Source organism: Gymnoscopelus braueri (genome assembly GCF_963280865.1).
Source record: "Gymnoscopelus braueri genome assembly, chromosome: 15".
Lineage (NCBI taxonomy): Eukaryota > Metazoa > Chordata > Actinopteri > Myctophiformes > Myctophidae > Gymnoscopelus > Gymnoscopelus braueri.
In genome coordinates, this window is record NC_137620.1 from 45,411,132 (window position 1) to 45,426,589 (window position 15,458).

A 15,458-nucleotide genomic window follows, 5' to 3' on the forward strand; every position below is an offset into this window, starting at 1 on the left:
ACCAGGGAACAGGAGGGGGAGAGAGGGGGGGGGGGTTTCTCTGCACAGAACACTAATTTATGAGTTATTTTTCATAGTAAGGATGTCAATGAGGTCCAGAAAGGTTATAAAATGTAGTGGAACATATTCAAGAAGTCATTTGAGAGGAGAACAAATGTAGTCTCACCGTCAAGGGAGACACTAATTTGTGAGTTCTTCCACCATAGTAAGGGTGTCAGTGTGGTCCAGAAAAGGTTGCCAAATTTTTTGAAACATCTTCAGAGAGCCGTTAAGGGAGAACCTGATCCTCTCAAGTTTGAGACAATATAGAATTTCATGGATCCATCTGTTATGCGTAGGAGGGGAGGGGTGTATCCATTTAAGGAGAATAAGCCTCCTAGCGAGTAAGGTTGTGAAAGCAACAACTCGGCGTGCGGAGATGCGCGCATTAAGCATTAAAGGGATTCCTAAAAGGTTAGTGAGGGGATCCGGGTCAATTGGTTCCCCAAGGGAGTTAAACACCTCTGACCAAAACGCTGTTAATTTAGGGCAAGACCAAAACATGTGCATGTAATCTGCTGGCGATTGTTTACACCTATTACAAGCATCGGACCTGTCAGGGTATATTCTGGCCAGCTTTGCATTGGTGTAGTGGACTCTATGTAATATTTTACACTGCAATAGTTTGTGCCTTGCACAAATAGAAGAGTTATGTACCAGGTCTCGAGCATGGTCCCACTGATCATCTGACATGGTAATACCGAGGTCCTGGTCCCAGGTAGCTCTCAGGGAATCTAAGTGGGTCAAATTGACTGTAAAAATTGTCAATATAAAGGTTGTTGATGGATCGCAGACCCTTGTCTGCCCAGATCCTAAAGACAGGGTCAGTACAAGATGGAAGGAAATGGTGATTCCTGTACACGGGTGCTAAATTTGAGGACCTATATAGGCCAAACTGCCTCCTAAACTGGTTCCAAATCTTTAATGTATGAATTACGATAGGGTTTTTGGACACTTGTTTAACCGGGAGAGGTAGTTGAGAGCAGACCACCGACCATAAAGAGAGATTCGAGGAGGATGCCTCCATTTTGGCCCATTGGGGTTGTACTTCAAGAATCAAATGAGAGCTCCACAGTCAGTTGATTGTTTTAAGAGAGGACTAAAGACCTACCTTTTTAGCAAAGCATTCTTGTAGCTGGTTTTATCTCTAGGCTTTATGCCCCCATGTTTTAATAGTTTTCTTCTAGTTTCCTAGTTATTGTTTTCTTTTACTGGTGTGATGTTTCTGTTATTATGCAATTGCCTTCTGTAGCACTTTGAGATTTCCTGTAAATGTAAAGTGCCTTATAAATAAAATCCATTATTATTATTATTATTATCAAATTAGTATTCCAATTTTTTTTTTATGGATATTGGATGCCCAATAATACTGACTGAGATTGGGAAGGGCTAGACCACCCTCGGATTTTGGAAGTTGAAGGACCGCGCCTCTGATTCGAGCCCACTTATTACACCACAGAAACGAGTTAATGAGCTGATCAAGTGTAGAAAAAAAGGCTTTACTGATGAAAATCGGAATATGTTGAAAGGGATACAAAAAGTGGGCCAGCACCACCATCTTTACCAAATTTACACGTCCCAACAATGAGAGAGGCAAGGTGGACCATCTAGCCAAGTCAGACTTAAAACGTTCCACCAGAGGGCTGATGTTTTTTGCGAATAGCTCTATGAAAGTTTTAGTGACGAATATTCCCAGATATTTAAATCCCTCCGTAGCCTTTTTAAAGGGAAAGATAGTTTGAGGAAGCCTGTCGGCCAGGGCATTAACAGGGAAATATTCACTCTTCTGGAGGTTAAGTTTATAACCAGAGAGTTTCTTGAATTGATCTAGAATGCGTAAAATTACAGGAATAGAAGATGACGGATTAGAGATGTACATGGAAGGTCATCTGCATATAAGGAGAGCTTATGCGTAAAACCAAAACGGTTAATGCCTTGAAACCTCTCTTCATTACGAAGCCATAGTGCCAGAGGCTCGACTGCGAGTGCAAACAGCGACGGAGATAAGGGGCAACCCTGTCTATTCCCACGGGAGAGGGAAAACAGACCAGATTTCACTCCATTAACATTGACCGATGCTACCGGGGATGTGTACAAAATTTTAATCCAAGAAATGAAGTTAGGGCTAAAACCGAATTTATTAAGTATGTAAAACAGATACCTCCATTCCACCCTATCAAAGGCTTTTTCCGCATCAAGGGAAAGCACAAGTTCAGGAACCCTAGTGGTAGGAGAGTAGATAATGTTAAACAGCCTTCTCGTGTTGGAGGACGAGTGCCTTCCCGGCATAAAGCCAGTCTGGTCCGGATTAATTAGATTAGGTATAACTCTTTGGAGACGGTTGGATAAAGCCTTAGACATAATTTTGAAATCAACGTTTAAAAGAGATATGGGTCTGTAACTACTGCATAAAAGTGGGTCCTTATCCCTCTTCAGCAGCAGTGTGATTGATGCTTCTGATAGAGACAGGGGTAGCTGGCCTTTTGAAAAGGCATCGTTAAATACCCTTACCAAGATTGGGGCCAAAACGTCACAAAATGTTTTAAAGAACTCTGTGGTATAACCATCAGGCCCAGGTGATTTCCCGCTTTGTAGGGATTTAATTGCCTCCGATACCTCCAGGGTCGTTAATGGTGCTCCAAGACTGGTGGCAGAGCCCTCTTCCAATTTGGGATAATCTAAGTCTTCGAGGGGATTGGGCCCCTCCCAATCCTGTGCACAGGTCTCGGAGGAATACAAATCAGCATAAAAAACTGAAAAAATCTTGCTAATTTCCCCTGGGTCTGTCATTACCTCCCCCGGATCAGTCTGGAGGCACTGGCCGCCCTTGCCTAGTATGCGAGCAATTTGCCCGCCTTATCTCCTTGTTCAAAATAGCGCTGCCTAGTCTGTAAAAGTTGTCTCTCAACCTTACCAGTTGATAACAAATCATATTGAGCTTGAAGTTGTAATCTCTGTGTGTACAAGGTGGGCGAGGGGTTGACCGAGTATTGGCTGTCCAAATTTCGAATGTCGGCTGAAATTGTTGTCAATTTGGATTACTCCGATCATCTGAAGTGGGAAACAAATGAGATAATTTGTCCGCGGAGATAAGCTTTGAAAGCTTCCCACAATACGTTACTGTCAATATCTGGAGTGTCATTGGTTTCGAAGTAAAATGTAATCTGTGACTCAAGGAAGTCCTTAAATGTAGGTTCAGACAACAGCTGTGGACTGAATCTCCAAAACCTGGAGGGTGGTCTGCCATGTGGAAATTGTATCTCTACGGATGTCGGTGCATGATCGGAGATAACTATGCTATGGTACTCGCAGGAGAGAACATTATGCAATAATTTGTCGTCAAGTAAGAAAAAATCGATTCTTGAGTAACTGTGATGAACTTGTGAGAAGTTGGTCAGCATGATATTGCAAAACTTTGGCTGATTTTGACAAAGTAGTTTGTTTAGTAGATTATCAAGAGCTAAATTCTGGACTAGGTTAAAATCTCCTCCAATGATGATTTGATATTCATCAAGGTTCGGTATGGAAGAGAAGAATTTGGAAATAAATGTATCATCATCCCATGTTGGAGCGTAGACTGAGGCCAGGACCACGGGGGTGTTTAGTAATTTGCCTGAAACTATAACATATCGTCCATTTGGATCTGACACAGTGGTGTTCAACTCAAATGCAATGTCACGATGTATAATAATGGCGGCCCCTCTAGAGCTTTCAGAATACTTTTAGTGGAACAGGTGGCCCATCCACGGCTTTTTAATACACGACACCCGTGCAGTGCGCATACGTGTTTCTTGTAAGAAGCATATGTCTCCCTTGAGCGGCTGCAAATGTGAGATTACCTTTCCAGCTTTAATGATACCGTTCATCCCTTTAACGTTCCAAGAAAGGGGGAGGGAAAGGAAGGCAGGGGGGGGGGGCTCACACACACACACATACGTCCAGTACAAACAAGAAAGAAAACCATGAACACAAACCCGGTTCCCTGAAAACAGAAACCCTAGTCCCAGAAGGGGCACCAAACATGCGTATCACTCCGGATTGGGGCGGCCATAGCTGAGTGGTTAGTGAGCCCGCCTTGGGAGCCAGAGGCCCTGGTTGCCCCAGGTACGATTCCAGGCCACGCCAGCATATGTGTCGATGAAATGAAATTTGTCCCTGAGCAAGACTCTTAACCCCTAATTGCTCACAGGCCCTCATTGGAAACAAGCCCTCAAGGACTTTCATGAACGTCCTGTTAAAAGGAATTATCCTTATCCTTACAAACCTCCCTGACATGAGTCAGTCCTACTCCTACCTACGTAACTTCCGTTCCCCCTATTTTTAACAACAAGTGAAAACCTCATAGACCACCCCCCTGCAAACCACTGAGTGACGAAAGGCATATCAAAAATAAAAATAGAAAAATGTAAATTTCCCTGTCCTCTCCAGTCAGCGCCCACCTCAAGTACCAAAGTCCCCCACCAAGTCTAGCTTAATCTGGATAGCAGTGCTATAGGATAATCCAACAAACAGGCAGTAACCAAATGGGTTCCACCCTGAAAACCCAGGCATGGTGCAACATACATATCCTATCTCAAATAGATTGCACTTGTCAGGTAGTCTCACCATTTTTTCTTTTTTCTTTTTTTCTTTTGTATATAATAAAATCCAAGATGAAGCCCCAATTCAAGTTTTTTTTTTTGGGGGGGGGAGAGAAAAGGTTTGGCACTTAAGGTTAGGCTCCATACTGAAGTGAAAACCGAGGTATAATATAAGATACATATCCGATCACAAATAGAGTGTACATATTAAGTAGCAACACAATAAGCTTTTACAATAAAACCAAAAATAAAAATCTGTGTAAACTATCATTGAAACCATTTTCTTTTCTTGAGAGGAAAGATACAAAATACAAATACAAGAAAATGAAAAAGAAAAAACAGGAAAACCAAAAACTGTGATAATAAAATATATACATATAATAATAATGATAATAATTGGCTGCTTAAAGTCAAGCTGCACAATAGAAAAAGGAAAAAATACAGAGAAAAAGAAGAAAAAACTCAGTATAACGTACATACTTAAGATACCTATCCTATCACAAAGAAAGTGCACTTATAAAGCAGTAACAAAATAACCTGATCATGAACAACCAAATAGAGTATCGCATTGCTGCTTTCCCCCTCATCCTCCCACCCCCCAAGAAAAACAATTGGCCGTCTTAAAGTCATTTAAAGATCAGAATGGCACCTCAATGGTGCTTCAATTACAGAAGGTCAAATATCATGATAACTACTACATCAAGGCCACATTACAACTGTTATATTTAAGGTAAAAAAAAACACTAGGGTCAAAAGAAAAGCCCATATAAGAGGACCATTTCGGCCATCCAGAGAAAATACTGGACCGGTAAACAGGGCAGAGACTGTTAACCTTACAGGAGAAAGAAGCCCAGTGCACGAGCGTATATAAAATGTGAATACAAAGCTAGGTAGGGCCCCCGCTATTTATAAGGAAAATAAGGAAAGTATAAATATAAATATAACATTTATGCAAACAAGAACAAACAAAACTAAACAGAAGTAAAGCCGATCCTACAGCCTAAATAGCACTCCTCTGTAGGACAGACAGTCACAATTTGCAAGTGGAATTCAACTAAAAGCAAGCCATTAGTTAACAAAAAAAGAAAGGGGAATGTCTGTAATAGTAGTAAATTTAAATAAGTGATTGGCCCACAGCTATGTAAGATACACAATCAACACTCCTAAAGTGGATATCATCAGTGATGTATACAAGAACAGAAAAGAGCAAAACACCCAAGAAAAGTCAGCTGCTGTACACATAAGCCCAGCGCACAAGCACAACATGCTCATGCACTGGGCTCACCCGCACACACAGCATACAGCACAAAGCACATACAAACCCAATACCAGAAAGCTAGACAGGGCCAATGCTATTATAAAGGAAAATGAGGAAAGTATAAAATATACTTAACATTTATGCAAACAAGAACAAAAGTAAAATGCGTCCAACGAGCCTGAAAAGTACTCCCCTATATTACGTTTAAGTACAAGTCTGTAATAGTAATCAATTTAAATAGATGATAAGCCCAAAGACATAGGCTATCCAATCGGCACTCCTAAAGGGAATACTATTAGTCTGTCCACGCACATTAAGACTGTGACAAAAAAATGAAGACATTAAAACGCTGAGATGTATATGTTTTAAAAAAAAAGAAGCGGTGTGAGCGAAGGAGAGAGGAAAAAAAAAAAACGCTCCGGACCCATGATTTCAACCCAGCCGACGGTAGTCAGCGTCAAAGCTAGCCAATCAGCCACAGCTGGGTTAGTCCACATAACAATATAGCAGTCAGGCTAGATACAATTACCATTTCCATGAAACACTCTTTAAGTGGGTATATTATCTCGATGAAGTTGCGGCATAAAACACTATTTACAATAAAAAAATAAACAAGGGCGGTGGCCGGGAAGGCGAGAAGATGACAAAAAAGAGAGAAAAAAAAAAGGTGTTGCATTAAAACAGCGCTAAAAATAAAATAGGTCAAACAACAAGCGATAGAGTAATCAGGTTAAACGTCACGTAGACTGCCCCAACGCTCCTGATTTCGTGTATAGAGGGGCGGGTGTAAAGAGCCGGCGAGAGATTGCGGCTGATCCCATTGGTTCACCGATCTGTCCGTCAACCCAACTGTGGCTAACCAGCTAGCTAAAGGCTAAGCTAGCCAGCTAACAGTCAAACAAGTTCACGCAGCAAACAATACAGCTGCCGGGCCAAATACAAAATTTTGCAAAGCCCATATCCAAACAGATCCAGTCATAAGCACAGCACCCATTACTTGCGTTTAGAGATGATGTACTTTTCAGCCTCCACAACTGATGCCAGCCGGACCTTCGCCCGCCGTTTTCGTTGGCGATCATCAACTTAGACGGGTAGTGAAGAGCAGGCCTGCAGCCCAGCTTGTACAACTCGGCCATCGCCTCACAATATTTGCCGCGCTCCTCCATAACATCATGAGGATAATCTTCATGGATGGCGATTCTCTTACCCTCGTACTGCAGGTCTCTTCGCTTGCGCGACTCCCTGATGACTGTTTCCTATCGGTAAATGGGGAGCGCCATGGAGAACGGCTGCTTTCGTATACGCTCCGTAGCGTCGCAACGCTTTTCCGTCTTTTTAGTATTTTTTAGCCTTCTCTTTTTTTCCTACACCGTCGGGTGTCTGAGGAGTTATGACAGACAAGCACTTATGGACATCAGCACAGCGATTACACACAGATTTCCGGACTTTTTTGCGGAAAACCCTCCACTCGGCTGGGTGGGGGGTGCCATTGTCCCGGCCGGGACAATGGCACGGAAACGGCGAAGAAGACGGCCAGGTCGACGAGGAAAAAGAGCGGGTCTCCTCGTAAGAACAACAAAACGTGGATATAAACCTGCACTGCCTTCAATCCTGCTAGCGAACGTTAGATCTCTGTGTGAATCAAGAACAGTGACCACTATGGACGACTTACTGGCGCGCGTAAAGTATAACAGTGAGACGAGGAACACGTCTATTGTTGTGCTAACAGAGACGTGGCTAACGGAGTTAGCATCTGATTCTTCCATCACTCCCCCTGGTTTCACCGTGTATAGGAAAGACAGAGACCCTGTACTAAGCGGTAAGCAACGTGGGGGGGGGAGTTTGTGCCTTGATCAACAACAACTGGTGCAAAGATGTTAAAATCCTAGATAGTCACTGCTCTCCAGACCTTGAACTTTTAATCATAGCCTGCCGTCCTTTCTACCTACCACGCGACTTCAGCATTGTGATTGTAGCCGTTGTTTACATTCATCCTGGAGCTAATAAGGACACAGCTATGAGGGAATTACACCAGGCGATCAGTGCACAAGAAAATCGCCACCCGGACTGCGCAGTCATCTGCCTAGGCGACTTCAACCGGACAGACTTAAAAAAGGTCTTTCCCAAATTCCACCAGCATGTCGCCTGCAGTACCCGTGGTGACAATATTCTTGACCACTGCTACACGCCCTTCAAGGATGGATACAAAGCTCTCCGCCGCCCACCGCTAGGAAGCTCTGACCACTACGCCATCCAGCTGCTACCTGCCTACAAACAGAGGCTAAAAAGGGAGCCGGTCGTTGAGAAAGAAATCCGAATCTGGTCTGAGGACACAGACGCTATGCTACAATCCTGCTTCTACCAGACTGACTGGGGGATGTTTAAGAACGCAGCTGGGAATAACATCAACGAACTCTCAGACTCAGTCACTGGCTTTATCAGTAAGTGCATAGATGACATAGTCCCAAAAAAGACAGTTCGGATCTATCCCAATCAGAAACCATGGATGGACAGCGGAGTACGTGCACATCTGCATGAACGGGATGCTGGTTTCAAATCTGGCGACGTGGAAACGCGCAACACGACGCGCACGGCCCTAAACAGCGCCATCAGGAAGGCGAAAAAGGCCTACACAAAAAAGATGCAAGACAAACTCAGCAATGGCGACATCAGGAGCACATGGCAGGCGGTACACACCTTGACAGACTGCAAAACAAGAACCAGAAGCGAGGTGAACCCGCCTTCCTCCCTCCCCAACGAACTGAACACTTTCTACGGCTGGTTTGAGATCAGCTCCAACCGCGGCAGCCAAGCGGGGCCATCAGCAGCACCAGCAGAGGAGAACCCTCTAACCATCTCGGAGAGAGAAGTGCGTACAGCCTTCGCACGGGTCAACATCCACAAGGCAGCCGGACCTGATGGGATTCCAGGCCGGGTCCTTAAGACATATGCAGACCAGCTGGCGGGTGTCTTCGCTGACATCTTTAACCTCTCCCTCTCCCAGGCTGTGGTCCCTGCAGGGTTCAAAATGTCAACCATTGTGCCCATTCCCAAAAAGGCCAAAGTGACATGCCTGAACGACTGGAGACCTGTTGCTCTCACCCCGATCGTCAGCAAGTGCTTCGAGAAACTGGTGAGGGAATACATCAGCTCCACGCTACCTGCCTCGCTGGATCCGTGGCAGTATGCATACCGCAAAAACAGATCCACCGACGACGCTATTGCCATGGCTCTCCACACCGTCCTCTCGCACATGGACAACAAGCTGCTGAAGGACAAATATGTACGTATGCTGTTCGTGGACTACAGCTCAGCATTCAACACCATTGTCCCAGCAATACTTGACAAAAAGCTCAGAGACCTAGGGCTACACCCAAGCATGTGCGACTGGATACAGGACTTCTTGTCCAACCGACATCAGGTGGTGAGAATGGGCAGCATCACATCCGACCCCCTGACCCTCAACACCGGAGCACCCCAGGGATGCGTGCTGAGCCCTCTCCTCTACTCCCTGTACACGTATGACTGCATAGCCACACATGTTTCCAACACCATCATAAAGTACGCGGACGACACGACAGTGATAGGCCGAATCGTGAACAACGACGAGTCTGACTATAGAGAGGAGATCAACTCACTGGCACTCTGGTGCCGGGAGAACAACCTCTCTCTTAACGTCGACAAGACCAAAGAACTGATCGTGGACTTCAGGAGGCCGCGGAGAGACCATGCGCCCATCCTCATCGACGGTGCTGCAGTGGAAAGGGTCAGCGAGTTCAAGTTCCTCGGAGTACACATCGAGGAGGACCTCAAATGGGAGACGCACTCCACACACGTGAGGAAAAAGGCTCAGCAGCGACTGTACTGGCTCCGCCGCCTGAAGAAGCTCGGAGTAGGACATCGCATCCTCAGGCTGTATTACAACAGTTCTGTTGAAGGCATCCTAACAGGCTGTGTCACGGCCTGGTACGGGAACTGCACTGCCCGAGAAAAGATCAGCCTACAGCGAGTAGTGCGATCGGCAGAGCGGATAATGGGAATCGAGCTCCCAGCGCTCCAGGAACTGTACAAAAAGCGATGCGTGGTCAAAGCCAACCGCATCATCAAGGACAAGCACCACCCAAGTCACAGACTGTTCAAACCCCTACAACGACCGCGACCGGGCAAGGGGCTCTACCGCAGTATCAAGAGTTCCACCACCAGGTACTGGTGCAGTTTTAATCCGGCTGCTGTCAGAATGCTGAATGGGGCATAAGCCTGAATGAGGCATAGGCCTTGTTCAGCAGCCTGACAACAGGCGGTGCAGACTTTTCTGGCTCTTCCTGAACACACCTGTGGATTATACCAGGGACAATGACTTGGACTTTGGCCCCCCCTCGGACACACCTGTGGACTACACCAGGTACAAATGACTTTTTGTTGCACTCCCTCATGGAGCTACTTGCGGATTATACTAGGGTCAGTCCACCCTAGGTGGACACGCACTGACCTTTTGCACCTTAATCCCATGTATAACGCACTGACTTTTTTTGTCTTTTTTATTGTGCTCCTCTCCTCTAAGCACCTTAACGTCCATTGTATATCATGCACAGTATAAGTATAACATGCACAGTATACAATACATTGCTGCTATGCTCAGGCACCTTAGTTTTTTTTTTTTTTTTTTTTATCTCAGGTACTCTGTAAATATGTAGATAACTTGTCCGGCCTTCTGTTGCTCTCTTGTTTTGATCTCCTTCCCACTTGCCCCCCACCCTCTTCTTCTCCCCCCCTCTCTTCTTTCTATGGAAACTAACGTTGCGATGGGAACGATGTACAAAAAAGAATTTCACCCACTTTTTTACCTTGTAAACCTGTGATGTGACAATAAAACTGATTCTGATTCTGATTCTGATTCCTTCATCTGGAGGTTGTGGAATCGAATAATGACATGCCTCGGTTTCTCGTTAGCACCCGGCTTAGCCTTCAGCGCTCTGTGCGCTAAATCCAGCTCGGGTGGTATAGGCAGAACCTCGTCCCCCAGAAGTTCGAATAGAAAGGTGGAGAAAAAGGTGGTAGGACGGGGACCCTCGATTGATTCTTTAAGGCCGATTATGCGACAATTCCAGCGGCGACTCCTTGGCTCGAGTTCCGAGGCTTTGGAACGAAGCTTGGCGTTGCTAGCAGTTAGCTCCGCGCAGGCCGCCTCCAAGGAGACTATGCGGTCGCTGACTGAGGTCGCGTTGGACTCCAATAAGGCAATGCGCTGGCCATGGTCAGTTATAGTGGCATGGATAAGATCAATTTTTGATTCCAGCGTCGTGATGCTTGATTTGAATTCAGCCGACAGAGCCGTCCTGTGTTCTTCTAGTAGGCTAGTCAGTGAATCCATGTTGATGTCGCTAGCGGCGGCGCCGGCTTCCATTAAAGTAGTGTCTTTTTTGGCTTGTGTGGAAGCTCTAGTGATCATTCTTTGTTGTCAAAACCGAATCGTAATCTCTTTTAATACTAAGTCATACCTTTTTGGGGGAAGGTAGTGGGGTTTTTCAAAAGGTAAAGATATATAGCGGGGGAGCAGAGACGGACACGTCTACTCCTCACTCTGCATTACCGGAAGTCCAAGTTAGAAGGACCTTTTAACATTTTTCAAGTTTTCAATACATAAACCAAATATTGTTTTATAGCATTGGGTTTTACAGTGTATCGATGGGTTGAAACAACCTTTTAAACCAGGTTTTTAGCCAGCCTGCAACTCCATGTTGAATATAGACATGCGTCCATGCCTAGGAATGTGCTTCAAGACCACATCAAGATCACCTTGAGCCGTCTTCTAGTCAGGCAGAAGAAAAAAATGACATGATTTCAATGTTGTTGTTGTTGAAGACATTATTCCTATATCTACTAGTTTTCATCATAGTGAGCATGTCATTTTGTGCTAAAGCAACATTAAAATGTATACATTAAATTTGAAGCAAACTAAATAAATAAAAGTAACACATAAGTAACTATGTAAAGTAACATAATTAGTTATAGTTACTTTTATAATTCAGTAGCTGGTAAACAAGTAACTAGTTACGTTTATAATTCAGTAACTAGTAAACGAGTAACTAGTTACTTTTATAATTCAGTAACTAGTAAGCTAGTAACTAGTTACTTTTATAATCCAGTAACTAGTAAACAAGTAACTAGTTGAGAGCAGGAGACCAGGCAGGAATCAAACTTGAGAAGTTTGGGCCACAGGACAGTGTCTCCACCATTTGATTTGATTGATTTCATTTTATACCTGATGTGTAAAACAGTTGTGTCATTGCTCACTGTGTTTCAGCGGATGTTTCAGCAGGTGAAAGTCTCACTGCAGGAGAGATTGCAGGGATTGTGCTCACAGGGATCATCATTGTGGTGACAGCAATACTGGGATATTTATGCTGGAAAAAGCAAACTAGTAGTAAGTGCCAAAATGATTTGTTAATTTATAATTTAATTTACTAAATCATCCATCTATGTGTCTATAATGATAACAATATGCAGATCAAAATGAGTCTCCTCACACTGACCAATAACTGTTTCACATCTCTACTGGTACAGAACGACGAGCCAGATACGGTAATGATTCAGTGATGCTTCTCAGTGATCCTGATCTAGGAGGTGTGTGTGTGTGTGTGTGTGTGTGTGTGTGTGTGTGTGTGTGTGTGTGTGGGTGTGTGTGTGGGTGTGGGTGGGTGGGTGGGTGGGTGTGGGTGGGTGGAATGGGGGAGCAGCCTGTGTAATAATCAAATTCAAACGTAACTATAATGGCGACTTCACTTATACAATATAGCCACACTTAGGATCTTAATGCAGAACTTGTAGTATTAACTCGTATCAATTCAATAATTTCCCACTTCATATTTCTTATATTTTGCAACTTACAACATCCAAGGAATGACAGAGTTCGTCTTGTATTTTAGGGGATTTATTGAAAGGTCCAATCTTTTATTTCCATCCAAAACAATATATTCCTCCTGAGTTTCTCTCAAATAGGATCCTCTTGAAAATACTGAATGGCTTTCCAACAGCAACAAAAGCAATAAAACACATTACGTTATTACGGTTACAGTCAAAAACCTGTATTGTCCTACTCCTGTCGTTATCATCTCTCACTTTCACTTCAATACAGGCCTGACGTAACAGCTCCTGAAAAACTTAAAATAGCAATAGCTCTTATAACATAATATAATAGAGGTTTCAGACATGTGTCAAAATATTGCAATAAACAATATCTACTATTAATACACAAAATGCCATCACAATATGCAAATACTACTAATAATACTGTGTCCCCTTGGTTATAACAAAATCATAATAATTGTTTTTTTTCCCCACAAAATGGGTTACGATTTTGCAACCCATTTTTTCACCCAGTGCCAGTTGCCTATGTAATCCTGGGCGCTACTCTCCCTCTGCCAGCCTAGAGAGAGCCCAGAACTGAGCTCATGCCTCCTTCAATGCATGAGGAGCTAGCAAGCCGCTTCTTATCACCTGACAGGGGGGAGTTTCCCCGGTTGGATGTAGCGTGTGGAGGGAACACGTTATTCCAACTAGTTCCCTTCCCCTCCATCAGGCTGACCAGGGGGAGGCAGTATAGAGACCAGGATAACTGCATGTTTTTGTGAGGGTACCTACCCTAGGGGACATGGGGAGAACATGCAAACTCCACACAAAAGGCCCTTTCACACAATCATAATAAACAAAAAATATAATAATAGTAAAAATCACTCAAATTTGTTCTCAATCAGTTTTCGGTCAGTTTTGGCTCTTACAGTAACTTCTTCCCGGTCGGGGCAAATAGAAACAAACAGAATAACGTACTGTAGCATTCAGTCCTATATTGCCTACATAGGAGACAGAAACAACAGTATCAGGCATCGTAACTAATACAGTAAATATGGGATAAAGAATCTGTGGAGTGTAATCGCTTACCGCCCGATGGGAGAGTGTTCCTCCAGCAATACAAGGAGAGCCAGCGATGAATGAGGTATATTGCCTTATATGGTCAAAGACTTGATCAGAACCAACTCAGCGCAGCTGTCTCCAGCCTGTTAGTCAGCGCACAGGTGTCATCACATCAAGCTGATTGAAAATGAAAATCGGACGTACCTCCCCTCAATGATGCACCCTAGGCAGCGGCGCTGGCCGAGGTGCTGAACTCTGCCGTCATTACGCTGGCTGACCCTGTGGATACACTCACCTGATCGGTGGTACTGAGGCAAGACCCGACTTAACTTCGGTTGATTATTTCTCCCCTTCAATAATACCAAATGGTATTGTATTTTATATCATTTGTATCATTGATTAGACACCTTTAGAGCGAGGTATAATCTGTAAGGTTTGTGCAATCGTGGAATGAGTAACACAGCTAAACGTGTGGGTCGCGCCTCCAAAGAATTGGCCAAAATCCCCCAATATGCTTCTGTTGGTAATCGCTCTTGTTTTGAGCGACCTGCCAGCACACACCTGCTGAGAGGTGTGTGCCAGTCACAGGTGAGTGACTGGCACCTGAGCATGGGTCTTGCAACTTTGTTGAGTTTGTGTATGCTCTCAACAGCAACACTGCTCCCATGGAATGGAAAGATGCCAAGCTTGTCCCTTCAGGATAAGGCCTGTGCAATAGGGCAAGTGAAGCTGTTCCGGTGTTCCATTACGCAGATTACGCATTATTTGGTGTCAGCCCTGGTACCATTTGCTGGCAGGTGTGTGCCAGTCACAGGTGTGTGTCTGGCACCTGAGTATGGGTCCTGCAACTTTGACATCTGTCTTTGGTACCGTTGTGCAAATCTTGCCCGTAAATCTCTGGAAGAAAACCTATGGTTCCTCAGTGAAGCAAGGGGGAGGAACCGGTCTTCTTGGGGTGTTGTATTATTTTGACTGCACCAGTCTCACAGAACTTGGCCCTAAGCTTGGAAATGGTACCAGGGCTGACACCAAATTATGCTGTCACTCTGCGTAACGGAATAACAGCTTCCACTTGCCCACAGGGCCTTATTCTGAAGGGACAAACGTGGCATCTTTCCATGGACACTCTAAGGAGATCTCAGTCTGTTAGACTGGGATCCTATGGGGAGACACAGAGTCCCCCAGGTACCATCAGTACCTGGGGTAAACAACAGTCAACAGCAACAGCACAATAAGCAGTTTGACAAAATGTAGAGCTACATAGGTAGTTGATATGGGAAATAATATTCATCATTTTATGAAAATTATGAAACATCTATTTTGTATGCAATACCTCCCAAAATGTAGGAATTATGCAAATTAAAGGATTCATTCGCTCCTTAACCCATGAAGACTACATGAGATCTTTTAAAGTATGATTTTTCTGGTTTGGTTGGAACTTGATGGGAAATGCATTGAAATCAAAAGGCATAATACTTTTCTTAAATTACAATGTTTTAATACAATTCCTATGTAGTTTATAATAGAAACAACCAATGAAATGGGGGAAAAGAACAATAGGTCAATACATCAACAGATGATTAAACTGGTTAAAATAGATTAAACCAATTTCAACATGTGCTTTATATCATAGACATAGAGGGGTAAGAGGAGACCCAAATAACAGTCTC